Source organism: Nelumbo lutea, chromosome 1 (assembly GCF_056320005.1).
Source record: "Nelumbo lutea isolate HS-2025 chromosome 1, American lotus-T2T, whole genome shotgun sequence".
NCBI classification, from domain to species: domain Eukaryota; kingdom Viridiplantae; phylum Streptophyta; class Magnoliopsida; order Proteales; family Nelumbonaceae; genus Nelumbo; species Nelumbo lutea.
The window spans coordinates 142,853,613-142,866,912 of record NC_142684.1 but is presented as its reverse complement, the minus strand read 5'-3'; the positions used below and the strand labels follow the sequence as shown (position 1 = coordinate 142,866,912).

Below are 13,300 nucleotides of genomic sequence, written 5' to 3'. Positions count from 1 at the left end.
AAAGAAGCACAATAATTAAAAGATCCCAAACAATTATCCATATCACCACAACCTAAATGACTCAAATCACAAAATAAAAAAAAAAAAAGAAAAACAAGAAAAAAGGTAGAAACAAAATCAACGTATAAGTGACCATTTACCAAAAATAAACTTGGGAATTGGTCAATCTATTCAAGCAATAAAGAAAAGCACTCATTTATCCAAAAGGTAGGGAAAAAGCAAAGAAAAAAGAAAAAAACATTTCTGGAGGACCTAATCAATCTTTGCTAAGATAAAACAAATGCATATTGAGTGACCATTTAATTAGTAGACCTCACAAGGAAGGCCTGATTGACTCCATGTTTGGATCTACAAACTGCTAACTTATTGCAAGCTTCAATCCAGGTTTATGGTTGACACTTGAAAAGAATACCCCTCATGGGTATATAATGAAGGGTAATATCCTAAAACAAAGATACATGTAATATAAACTAACCTTCATATATTACAAAATGTACATTGGTTTAGATCTTAAAATAATAAAAGGAAAAAAAAACAATTCGGATTTTTGTTGAATCATATGGGAGTAAATCCAAATTCAATTCAATATTTAGACTATCAAAATTCAAGGTGGACAAATCAAACCTTAGGTTCAAATTCAAGATACCACTAATAGCACCACTATCAAGGTGATAAAGCAAGGAAAGGCAACAAGGTTATGCCTTGTTGGCTTGTCTCCAAGGCCAAACCACACTTGGCCATCCAAGATGATCATGAATAACAAGGTTGCTCCACTTCTCATAGTGCTTCTTGGTTTTAAAACACAAAATTGGCCATCTATACATGTAGAATTGATATGATGGTAAGAAACACTATAAGAAAATAGGTCTATAGCTGGTGCAACACTACAGGAAAAATTGGCTTTAGCATCGGATAAAACCATTGCAAAAAAATACCAAAAACCGTTGCTAAAGGATATAACAATGGTTTAGCCACGATTTTGTCGATGGCGGATATTGGCATGGCTAAAACCTATAGACATGGATATTGTACATCGTGGCCACAAATATATGTATAACAACGGTTTTAACTATTACTATAAAAAAATTTATTGCAATGGATTTATTTTGTACCGTTGCTACAAATTGCTATAGTAACAGTTTTATCCATGGCTATAGAATATGGGCTATTGATCAATAAATAGAAATGATAATGGTTTTAAATAAAACCATTGCTAAAAGTATTAACCATTCGTTTGTATTGCCACGGTTTTTTACATTAACGGTTGTTATAAAATTTTTATAGCAACAGTTAACGTCAAAAATCGATGTTGTAGAATGGTTGTCATCACAAAATATAACCGCTTCTAAAACTATTGTTGTATGGAACCTTTAGCAAAGCCTTGCTAAATGTTTATTTCTCATTTGATTTTTTGATAAATGTCATTACAAAAAGAAATTAATTTCACATGTTACTATATGATAAAACCTATACAAATTTATACAGAATATTCATAGTAATCTTTGTTCAATACACACTTTTAATAATTTTTTTTCATCACTAAAAAAGAAAAGAGAATTAATAAAATTATCCTTGTTGCATCTGAACAGTTGATTATATGCACATGCATCATACTCAAGACCTTTGCTTTGGATCATAAACTTCGGCCTGTCATGTTCAACAAAAGTGAATACATAAGGATTGATGTCAATAATTAGATATATAAATTAAATAATGTAAGAGTTTTATATGCATTATGCATTACCATTGATTTAACCCATCTGATGTGAGATCCAAGTGCATCTCCTCCGAGAGTTACCATATTACCACATTTTCTCAACGAAACTAAGTCATTATTCATTATTGATTTTAAGGATATTTCACACCATCCATGACCAAGTGCTTCATCACCCACCACCTTTTCAGGATCTTCACTAACAAATATATTTCTTGCCACATCTTTTTTATGATATCTTAGGTAAATGAGCTTCACATGTTTGAGTGCCTACGTATTAAATCATTTTAGGATTATAATCATATTTTTCGAGAGAAATAACATTTATTATATCATACTAAGAATACCTCATCCAAATTTTCATTTGCACATTGAATGGATTGATTGCTGCCGACATGTGAAGGAATGCTCCCAACTCGTATTTCCTAACAGTTAACAATATAGATATTAAATATTGTTTACTTATAATAAATTAGTATTTATAACCATACATTTACCTTATGTGGGATTAACACTACATTATAGCTACCGGCAGAGGAATGCATTTGGTGTGAAGAATTCAAAGGAACATTTTTAACAATTTGGACCTAAATTATAATAAACAAGTATCATTATCATATAGTCAATCCAATTGGTATATGTATAATTATTTAGGTATTGTAAAAAATAATACTTACTTGTTTATCTATAGCACAAGATTCCTTAATTTAGAAGAATTTGTAGCCATATCCTTCATTTTGCCCTTTAAGTCACTGATTTTATCATTTAATTGTTGATTTTCAATCTCCAATTCAATATTTGAGACACGTCTCCTTGGTTCAGGTCCACATAAATCTGTTTGAGTTGAACCTAATCCCATCAAGCACACTCGGTCACGCTTTTTTGATTTACCGATGACTTGAGAAAAAATATCATCTTGGGTGATAACACTTCTCTCTGAGGATCCTTCATTATTTTGTTGAGAGGATGCAAGTTCATTGATCTTTGACTACAATATATTAATTAAACAATTTAATTTATAAAATTATATGCAGAGTTAACACCACAAATAAGAAAATCCAAGTATATACCATAATCTCTGCAGATACATCATTGATAGGTTTGTCATCCTTACGAGTATGTGTTCTTTTAAGAAGAGTAGCCCTGTCTAATATTTCCCCAGCCTCTTTTGCCTATTTTCATATATACAAATAATACCTTTTGGTTAGCAAATAAATTTTAATAGTTACTCAGAAAATATAAAGTTGAAACTTTACCTCTTTGTCAGTCCGTGCTAAACTTTTTGTTCTTGCACAGTGGTTTATTTTCTTCAAAGCATGATTATTTTTGTTTACTTTGCTAAATGTTTAATACAGAAAAGTAAAAAAAAAACAATATATTAGTATGTTTAAATAAAAAATCATTTTTAATGAATTTAATTTGCATACCTTAAACATTTCAAATTGCCACATTTGAAGCAAATTTACCCACTGTTCTTTAACAAAACGATCCATTGGAGGAGTAAGTTGTTCTGCTATCGGAACTTCAGGCTTATAAAAATCTCGATATAGAATACATTTCCATTGCTTCCATTTTGCATTTAGGTCTTTTAAACACCATTACAATCATTTGAAACATCAAACTTATCCTGCATTGCACATGTAAGAATGAGATTTTACATATCATAATTCATCACACATATTTGATTATTTGAAAAATGTTCAAATCTAAAATTCAAATAGTGAATAAATTGAAAAGAATACATTGATAAAACCCCAAGCACGATCTTTTTTTGTATTCAATACTTTCTTCCAACTATCCACATCAACAGGTACAATATTTCCATTGCGTGCTATTGTGCCAATAAATTGAGACAAGTTTCCATCTTTTGATTGGCCATACTTAATTAAAATATACAGAAATGCGCTCATTATCATTTATTTTATACATATCTTTACAAAAAGTGGGGCCTCTTGTTTTCTTGTGCTGTGAGGACTCTATTTGTGGAGGTAATTGGTCTTCAGTTTCCTCCTGAGAATGATGAGAGGGCAAAGGGTCTAATTGGGGTTGAGAAGCTTGAGGGTGTTGCAAATGAGATTGCTGTGGTTGTTGTGTTTCAATCTCTTGTTCTTCAACTTCCCTATTTAATTGAGAATTTGGGACTTGCTGCACTTGATTTATTTGAGATCGTTTTCTTTTTTATGTCCTAAAAAAAAATCCAGGGGTATCAAAATCAAATGGTGCAACAAAGAAAGCCCATCTATGGTGTGGCCTTCAATTTTCAGTCTTTCTTGGGGTAAGCTGGAACTGTGTGATATTTGCCAATATTCAGTCTTTCTTGAGGTGTGTCCTTCAATGCTAGACTGATAAGATCAAGTAACTTGAGCACATAGTTCATAGATCATCTACACTAAATAAACTGATATGATTCTGTTTATAAGCATAATTGTTCACTCAAATATGAATCATTAAATGAAATGTAATTAAACTATGATTAGATGAATCAAATTCAGAACTGAAGCAAATCTTAGCCTAGATCAATGTAATTAAACTATGACAAAGAGAAAATGTATTAAGTGTAAAAATATATATATAGAGGGTGAACAACCCTCAAGAATGCAGGAAAAGTGTGTCTACATACATGCACAACACATTTACATTCAACTCCTCTACATAAGATCAAAATAAGATGGATGGCTGATGATCTAAAAAATGGCTAAGCTGGAACTCCCATAAACAGCCTTGAGGTGTTGGCTCTGCTATGGCTAACTAATTATGTAAACCAAACCAATTCAGGTAAGTATTTTACCAGAGTTCCCTTAAGAAAAGATAACAAGGGAAGACTAGAAAAAACATTTTATCTTGAAAAGATAGCGAAAAGAAGCTCAACTTATTGAAGTTAAACAAACAAATTAAAGATTTCAACACACACTAACAGCAGATGCTTTACCATTAAAACATATTGGGAAGGAAGCCACCCTTTCACACAACTGACCTACTGTTTTACTTTTTCAACATAAGGCAATATCAGTTACCAAAGGAGTTTTCAAGCAACCAAACTTCAGCAACTTAGAAGGGTCCAAGGAGGCTACTTCCTATCCAGGTCTGAATTGATATGGCTGTTTGTTTTTGATTTAGTACCCAACTCTCTTTTCTCTTCATTTTGCCCAAACCAAAAGCCAACATCTAAGAGTAAGGATCCACACTTTATTTCAGACCCAAAGAGCATTTATTTCAAACAAGGGAATTCAGACTCTTACCTTTACAATAGAAAAACCAGGATTGAAATTAAACATAGAGACCTGGCTAAGGCAACCCAGCCCCGAACCTAAATCTCTTTAGCCGTTAATTGCGCAGGTGTTTTATCAATTAAACCTACAACTGTCTCAATCTGAGAGGGGAATGAAGGGAGACTAGAATGGTGGTCCCAAAGTCAAAGTTTCGGTCCTGTGACTTTACGGAGACTGCACAATAATGTCCAGAACTTGAGGTAACGTGGTATCAGCCTTCCTGCATGACTTCCAAATCCATAAACGCCCATCTAGTTTAGTCTTCCCTAAGGCTAGGCCCTAGGATGAAGGCAGCTGACGTCTGAGGAATAGGACAAGTGATAAACATAAAACAATGGTGAATCTACCCTTGGGATTATATTCACATCCAACCTGGACAAACCCAATCTGAAATCAACTTATAGACAAGACTGAAGCCGGACTTAAGAATGCCAGATACTTCTTTTCATCGTGCCCCAAGTCTGAGTTTCTCATAGATATGCCTGGTCTGTGTGCCAATTCTGAAATCCAGCAATAGTGATTCCCTCAAATCAAGAAATGATGCAAGAAAACAATAACATGGACAGGTATGATAATTGGAAAAGTTGCTAACACAGCTCTTGGAACACAGTTATCACAGTAAATTATCAACTTAGAATGTCAACAAGCTTGTACAAACCTACGGATACTGAGACAAGCCATTAGCAGGAAATTATTCCCATAAGACCCAAAACTTATTCAAAACCTCAGAAATAAACTGAGACTAAAGGAACTTCTTACCAAAATCTCCCTTACTGATTTACATTAAGCAAGCCATTAACACAGCAAACAACAAAACTACTCATCTAGAGATCATTGTTATCCTCAAGGAAACTCCATCATATATATATATATATATATATATATATATATATATATATATATATATATTCCAGCTGCAAAAGGAAGAGAAAAACAGGGCAAAGATTCCAAGAGACCTCAAATTTCAATTACCTACAAACAGAATTTACAAACAACTGCAATTAGGAACTTAGAGAAAACAAACAGAACTGCTTTGTACTTTTTGCAGAACACAATAAAAAGAAACCACTAAGGGCTTAAAACTTACAAATACCAGAATGTTGTTTAAGAGTCAACACCAATTGCCCACAAGGGGAACCGGCGTGGGAAATGGTATTCACACTATTCTCAGAACTCCCCAGTGGAGTTGCCATTCTGTGAACGTTGGGGAAACACCTCCGGCGTTCACAGGAATCAACAAAGGAATTATCCGATCATTAATGATTCTTACCATGCATGTTGGTTTAAAATTGCAAAATACAGGAATCCTGATTCCTGACCCATGATAACATTTCTGATCCATTAATTGGTAGCAGAGAATATCCCACCGATGAGAGAGCTAGTAGCCCCCAGAAAACAAGGTGATATCTACAGCAGTATCTACTGTAGATAACACTACTACTTGGCTCCCATCTCTACAGCAGGACTCCTACTAGCCCCCAAAAAGCAAGGTGATATCTACAGAATTATCTACTGAATTGGATAACTAGAGAGATAAAAAGGTGTAAAGCAAACAGGTATGCAGGACTAGTTGAGGTGTTGGCTCTGCTATGGCTAACTAATTATGTAAACCAAACAGGTATGCTATTTCTGAACTTCCACAGCCCTAGATTTTTATTTATCCAACCAACTACTACCCTCAATTTCCCTTCCATCATTATGTTTCTGTAATGTAGCAACTTTCCAATCTCGATCCATGTAGTACGGCTAGCAGTTCAGCATGTGTACAATATGCATAGCGAACACTAATAAAGCAGAGCTGATCTATCAATTTGTCCTTTTATATTATTTGGTTGATATGCTGCACACCTTACTAATAAAGCAGAGCTTATCTACACACCTTAACTAATAAATAAGAGTTGACCATATAAAGCATATAAACATTAGAATTAGAAAGAAAAAACACAAACACATCTATATGGTGGATTCATGTAATCCCCTAAAACTCCTCACCATGTCAGTTAGCATATCCATAGCACTATAATATCATATAAAGCATATCCATAGCACACATTCCATGGCATTCCAATATTAGAAAAGATAGCCAAAAGAATAAACAGAATAAACAATGAAGTTATTACTTACATCCTTTTCCAAAGCTAACTAGATGTCACAAAGCCTATGCAGAATGCCTTATGAATATAATTAATCCTATAAATTCACAACAATCAATATAAGTAAATAATATTAAGGGTAGGATAAAAAATGGTATATCAGAAATGAAGTCATTTAAAGGAACCTAGGAGTATTTTAATATCTCTAAATACCAAAGCATTCAAGACAATCTAGGTCTGACCTAAATCTGATGAATATAGTTATGCTTGAAAAACTTTGAAGATTTATGTCTTTAAAGCCCAAAAAGCACAAAACCCAGTTTTGAGGCTCTGTACTTTGGGACTTAAAAGTGTTGTTACATACATAAGTATCAAGTCCTATCGCAGACCATACACTGACAAAGGCCCAAAGGTTGCATCCTATCACATTGGTTGTCTAGATGACACACCAACTTCAAGTACATATTTCAATTACATGACCAAAACATTAAACTGAGAATTCATCTACATTACAAGGTTGTAACTCAAGTGACTCCCATAAATTTTCCACTAAATCAACTTTGGAGACTTGATCAAAATCTGGGAGCCCATTAAATCAACTTTGGAGAATTCATCTACATTACAAGATTGTTGCCCAAATTTTCATTAGAGCCGTCCCCATCCTCATTTACATCCCTAGTTATAGTTATATTAGAGTCGTCCCCATCTGGTTGAGTTGATGAATTCAACTGGTGTGATCATCTCAAACTTGGCATTCTTAAACTCTCCATTTTGGAAACAATAACTACAGAAGCATCAAAGGGGTTCCTGCTCCCAAGTCTCAAGGAAAGCACTCTAAGAAGAACAAATATATATATATATATATATATATATATATATATATATATATATATAAATAAAGAGGGGAAAAAAGGCCATCACCATTCACCAGTGCTGGTAATGGTGCCAGCTATTTGGTGTCTTGGGAGGGCTGAAATTGAAATGGACCTAACCTCTAGCATTTTTAACATGAAATGGCTACTCTCAAACTCAAAACCGCCTTGTCATATTTGTCAGCCCAAGGTTTAAGATTTAAGAACTTATTTTAATTCTTCTAGAGTTTCCAATTACTTATACAACACTGACCCTGAAATTATCTTCTACTTTTCTTTTGAAAATCTTTGAAATTCCTATTAAATATTCATCTAAATAAAGTTAAAAAAGAAGAAAAAATATAGAAAAAAAGAAACAAAATTTAGGCTCTCAGCACACACCACAGGAAAAGAGTCTAATAACATACACCATTTATCAATGCAGACCCAATTAGAATTAGTAGTAAATAGTCAGGAGATTTCTATTTATTTTTTGATCCAAAACCATCTAACACCATCAAAATAAACAAGCAAAGCAATCAAACTTTCATTTGCCGTTTACAGTAATAACTAAGAAATCTTTCATTTGAAACCTAGGCTTAAAATACCAAAATATCAGGTCCTACAATGCAGATTCCAAACTTCTTTTTTTTATCACTATGACAGTGGTAGTTACAATTTCTACTGTTCTAGTGAAATTTATCACTAAGATATAAATATTATTAATGGCCAAACCAAAAAGTAACTGAAAACATTCACTAAAAATGAAATATAATTGTAACCAACCACATTATTTTCCTGTTTTTCTTTTAATGATTTACTTTCCTGGTTTCCAGGTAACAATATGGCATAATGATACCTTACAGTTCTAAATCTGGTTTCCAGGTAACAATATAACTGTAACCAACCACATTGTCTTTGTAAACTCTTCATTTGCTTAATGTCATGGCTATGGGTTGGCAACCTAACTATCAACTGGGCTACCAAGCTAATCCTATTGAGGTCAGGTCAGCTCAGGCACCAAATAACCACAACCTAAACAGCATAAATTTTGAATTGCCCAGAAAGATTCATGTTGAAGCATACACCTCGTAAGCACAAAAGGCTTATGAGGTGATGAGTTGTTAGCTCCTTCCAAGGTTTAGCTTTTGATGGGGAAAACAAATGAAATGTCTCACATTTGGGCTCAAACTACCTCTTCCATTAGACAATGCCTAATGTCACAACCTCTTTTTAACAACTACTAGTTTTTTGTAGATGCTCAAGCATCAACAAATGTTCAAGCATTTGTAGATGAACTTGCTCAAGCACAACCAGCATCAATTCATGGTACTACCAGTTGAAAGAATCAATTCAAATACGCATTGATTAATAAATAGGGTCCAACTAAAAGTCGCCAACACCACAACCAGCATTATCACTAAATATGAACCATCTAATCTGTAAATCATTTTCAGGTTGTTGTGAAGCAAGTTTTGAAGCTGAACTTGGCAACATGGCATCTCTCTCTTAGCTTCTATAAACACTGACACATGCCCATAAATAAATAAACAAAATAGGGAAAAACAGGATTCATGCAACCAACTCCATATAGTTGGGACTAGAACAAGGCTTAGATGATGATGATTTATCTGTGCTTGGCTTGTTTGAAGTTTTGATTATCATAATTACAGATTACAATTATCTATCAAAAAATAATAGTTACAGCTTACAATTATCTATCAATTGAATGATCCAAGATTCATGGCTTCTGGGTTTGTCTTTAAGGGTGAAGTCTGGGTGCTGGGTGGCAGGCAACTTGGAGGGGCAGGACTAGAGATTGTTTCTTTCGGGGAAGTATTCATGCCCAAGCTGCAGAAGTGGCATCTAGTGCCGGAGGTGTGGCTGAAGCACCTGCAATCACTGGAGGAGAAGGTGCCTTGTGTGGTTTGTTTCAAGGGAAGGATGTTTGGGCTGAAGATGGGGTCTAACATGGTTGTGGTTTGGGATGGAGGAAGGGGTGGGGCAGCCTGGGTCTGATAGGGAGAACATATGTGGAGAATGGTTTCAAAGGGAAAATTCTGGGAGTTGGGGAAGACAGTCTTTGGGCCTTGACTGAGGAGCCATTCATGATATTTGAGCTTGAAGCCAGTGTAGAGATGGCTCTGAAATGGGCTAGGCCCTCTGAAGAAACTGTTCAAACTAGAGAAATAAGGGTAGAATTGAGTTGGAAGAGAATTGATTCAGAGCTTGGTTTGGATGGGTTTCAGCGACTAATAGACAACACCTTAATTCATTTGTAGAAGAGAGAAAGTGGGTCCTTTTTTTACTTCCCTCTCCTGAAGCTAAGTTATTCCAGTTTTGATCAGCTCAATTTCTGATTAGTTGAACAGACAGAGCAAAGGAACTCATAGACTTATGAGTGCTGAGTCTGCTGATTGCTGACTGCTGATGTTTTGGGTACATCTGTGGTGAAAAAGACTACTAAAAGGAAGGTGGGGCTTCATTCTGGACAATGGGAAAGATTTTTTTCCCTCTTATCTACTCCATTTCTACATATTAACATGAACCTGTCTCTCTTTTCACTTCTCATCCTAATTTGGAGATTTTCTGGAACTTGGGTGAGCCTTAAGGGATTTTGAAACCTCTCAAGCTGTGGAGTTGCTCAATTCCATGGAAAGTGTGCTCACAACCTCTTTTAAAATAGGTATAAATGATAATAGATATCTTCTAATTGGTGTTGAGGATTCCACAAGAGCCAAGCCACTAGCTATATTGCAAAGGTTGAGGTTGAGCAAATTATTCAATTTCAGAAATCTAGTGGTTAAAGGAGATTCTAAGGTCATAGTAGGTTGGTTGAGGAATGTTTACCATGCCTCTTAGCAATACTGGCATATCATTAAGGAAATTAAGTACCTGAGTGGAAAGTTGGATGCAAAGATCAGCCAATAGTTTGGAAGACTCTAATGGCCAAACAATGGGTGAACAGGCATAGCTATTACGGGGGAACATGACACAACAATGTACAAATAACAAATTTTAGTGTTGGATGGCTATGGTTAGACCATCGAGAGTTATAACAATCCTATTGCACATGGTGTTCTTTTTTCATATTAAGAAATTACCAACATTAATAACCAAGAAAGAGAGAGAGCACATAGAATGGTATGTACTTGTTTGGACAAACACTCACAAGATCTAACCCCAAATCCTAATCCTATCTCTTTTTTTATTTGGAAAAGGTAAAGTATGTTCATTGACTATTAACAAAAACATGTATAAAGGATTGAGTATAATGAAATGCACAGGTACTCCTCTGATCCTATCTGTATTGACCTATATACAAGCTTTCAGAATCTAAAACCAAGGTATGTGATGTTCCATAATATTCCTTATGAGACAGGCTCCAGAATATTATAGTTCCTACTATTCTTGATAGTAATTCCTCTTCATTGCAGAACTGTTTTTGGAAAATCCAGGAGTTCCTTCACTTCCAAATGTTCCAGATCACTGCAGCTGGAATGCAATTCCAAACCATTTTTCTTTTCCTAGACAGGCCTTATGTCCAGCATGACAACAGTGACAATAGGCTCTCTGGAAAATAATCCTAGCTCTATCTTTTCTTTCCTTTTTTTAATACACTTTCCCAAATTAATCAATATAGCCAAGATAGGATTTTTATACATAACACAACATGTAAAAAATAAATGCATAGACCTTGAACAAGCATGTAACAGTACAAGGTAGGGTTTTTATACATAACACAACACAAATATATAAAAAAAGGATATAAAAAAATAGTCCCTGGTCCAAAAAATACATGTTACTTTTACAAGTCATAGTACAAACAATATCTAAATTCATCTAGATGTCAATGAACAGTCACCTGATGATTCCCTTGCACTTTGCAGAACAGCAAAGAGCTGTTTCCTTCCTTCCCTAGTGTAAGCAGCTCTATTTTTCAAGTGGTCTCCACCTGTCACATTCTGTTAAAATACAACCATTATTATTCTTTAGAAATTATTGCTCTAATCATATGTGAACAAATAATGACTACAAACTTAACTGCAAACAGCAATACTGTTAAATTTAGTTTTGAGTGAACTACTAAAGATTTGATTCGTGGCAAGGGATAAACTGCCTTCCCACCCTTCTGTGACAGTATTCGTGTGACATCAATTGATTCAATTCCTGTGGAACAATAAAAAAGACATCTATTACTCAAATGTTTATATAATACCCCTCATGAATTAGCACAAATATGGAAGCATGCACCAATAGGTGATTAAGAAAGTTGTTAACCAGAAAAAAGGTAATAAAGCCTGTACACTATATCTAATTTACAAGCATCAGTGTCCTAACAAAGCAAATGTACAAATAAAGAAAAATATATTGATCCTTATCATATCCTTGAGCCCATCCAAAATTAAAATATTGGTATTGGTTAAGTCAATTATAAGACGCATGTTATCAACACATTAAACAGTTGAATGTAACAGAAAAAAAAAAGATATGCATAAAGGAGAACAATAGAAAAAGAGTACAAAAAATAAAGGAAAACTCAAACTGTAAAGAAACAACTGAGCTAGCCATGGATAATCTAGCTCAACCCCCAAAACATAACCCCAGAAGAGATTAACCCAAGCCTAGCTAAAGAACTACCCCATTGAGATCCCAAATACAAGTAAGATCCATATTCATTAGCCCCTTCTATCCAAGAAACCTACTAGAGTATTTGCTGATCTTTGAACCTAAGACTGGAGTTCGCCTTAACACTGCCGAATGCAGAGTTGTAATCTGGTCAAAGTGAGCATAGAAAAATGAATAGGACAGAGAGAGAGAGGAATACGACAGACAGAGAGAGAAAGAGAGAGAAGAAGAAGAGGAAGAAGAAGAAGAAGAAGAAGAAGAAGAAGAAGAAGAAGAAGAAGAAGAGGGATAGAGAAACTCACCGTTGCTTGACTTGAAGAGAGATACACTAGTAGAAGCCCGAGGGATAGAGAAAGACGCGCAAGAAGGAAGGTATGCGCGGGAAATGCTTATTTTCTTTTGTCACATGATGAAAATTTGAGGAAACCCCCCCGCAAACATGCAGTCACGGTTTCAACAAAAGTAGAATATGTATTGCAACGGTTAACTTTATAATCTTTTTAAAAGTAAAGCATGTATTGCAACGGTCCATGAAACCGTGGTCAAGCTAAATACGAGAATTGACAAAATACTCGGTTGCTATATGTGATTTTTAGCAACTGTTTTTTTGTCCGTTGCTGAACAAACCATTGCTAAAGATCATTTTTCTTGTTGTGACTGTAGCTACGGACATAAGAGTCCGTAGCTAAAGCATGGGATATTGCCACGGACAATCAATGCCCGTAGCTAAACATTGACCTTTAG

The 13,300-nt window shown here is 34.7% G+C and overlaps 1 long non-coding RNA gene across 8 annotated transcripts; it reads right to left on the bottom strand.

Annotated features, from left to right (window-relative positions):
• Positions 1-1,445: 1,445 nt before the first annotated feature.
• LOC148878041 (uncharacterized) lies at positions 1,446-12,989 on the bottom strand. Of its 8 annotated transcripts, none has more exons than XR_016105739.1 (7): positions 12,634-12,856; positions 11,973-12,097; positions 11,793-11,892; positions 2,971-3,341; positions 2,062-2,886; positions 1,745-1,984; positions 1,446-1,647 (listed from the first exon to the last, which is right to left on the bottom strand). It is a non-coding gene; the product is annotated as an uncharacterized LOC148878041 (long non-coding RNA). The 8 variants fall into 8 exon arrangements; XR_016105738.1 differs by having other exon boundaries at positions 1,745-2,301; positions 2,392-2,886; XR_016105742.1 differs by adding an exon at positions 7,108-7,173 and having other exon boundaries at positions 1,745-2,886; positions 12,634-12,766.
• Positions 12,990-13,300: the final 311 nt, after the last annotated feature.